Source organism: Brassica oleracea, chromosome C7, assembly GCF_000695525.1.
Source record: "Brassica oleracea var. oleracea cultivar TO1000 chromosome C7, BOL, whole genome shotgun sequence".
NCBI lineage: Eukaryota > Viridiplantae > Streptophyta > Magnoliopsida > Brassicales > Brassicaceae > Brassica > Brassica oleracea.
This window is the reverse complement of record NC_027754.1, coordinates 4297124-4298507: the sequence shown is the minus strand read 5'-3', so window position 1 is coordinate 4298507 and position 1384 is coordinate 4297124.

The window sequence follows — 1384 nt, the reverse complement described above, 5'->3', positions numbered from 1 at the left end:
GCCGCTAACTCCAAGTCATGTGTACTGTAGTTATCCTCATGCTTCCGTAGTTTTCGCGAAGCATATGCAATGACTCTCCCATTTTGCATAAGAACACAACCTAACCCAACTCGTGAAGCATCCGTGTAAACCATGTAAGGTTTACCTTGCTCGGGCAAAGCTAACACAGTTGCGGTTGTGAGAGTTTCCTTCAACTTCTTGAATGCCTTCTCGGTTTCTTCTACCCATAAGAAAGGAACTCCTTTACCGGTAAGTTTAGTTAAAGGCTTTGCAATGGAGGAAAAGTCCTTAACAAACTTCCGATAATAGCCCGGAAGTCCGAGAAAACTCCTTACTTCCGTCACAGTGGTAGGTCGAGGCCATTCCCGTATGGCTTGGACCTTTTCTGGATCAGCAGCCACGCCCTCTCCTGATACTATGTGACCCAGAAATCCTATCTCTCTCTTCCAAAACGAGCACTTGCTGAAATTGGAAAATAGCTTCTGATTCCGTAACCTCTCCAGAACCAGTCTCAGGTGCTCTTTGTGCTCCTTACTTCTCGAATATACCAGGATGTCATCAATGAAAATGATCACGAACTTGTCAAGGTAGTCGTGAAACACTTCATTCATCAAACGCATGAAAGCCACAGGTGCGTTGGTGAGACCAAAGGGCATAACGACAAACTCGTACTGCCCATACCTCCTCGGAAACGCCGTCTTCATAATATCTGACTTGGCAATAGGAATTTGGTGATACCCAGATGCCAAATCAATCTTCGAAAACCAACTAGCTCCCTTTAGTTGGTCTAACAACTCGTCTATCCTCGGAAGAGGGTACTTATCTTTTATCGTGATGTTGTTGATACCACGATAATCGATACACAATCTCATGCTTCCGTCCTTCTTCTTCACAAATAGCACAGGAGCTCCCCAAGGTGAAGAGCTCGATCGGATGAATCCCTTTTCCAATTGATCTTCCAATTGCTTCTTTAGCTCAGCCAACTCCGCTGGTGCCATCCGATATGGTGCCTTAGCTATAGGTTTTGCTTCAGGCTCCAAAGTAATGGTAAAGGGATTACTCCGAGGTGGAGGTAATTCCTTTAGTGGTGCAAAGATATCCTCAAACTCTTGGACCACTTTTATGTCTTCGACCTTAACTTCATCATTAGTGGCTCCACCACTAACCGATAAGGTCACCAAATATACTTCCTCATCTTGAAACAAATCTTGTACTCTCATTGCTGCTACCAAAGACACGGTCATACTAGGACTGATTCCATAGTATACCATATCTGGTCGTTTACCTCTGCCAAACAACAACCTTCCCTTTCCATAGTCGATCTGACCTCCGTAGCTTGATAACCAATCCATTCCAAGGATTACTTCGTACCCTTTCAAAGGCA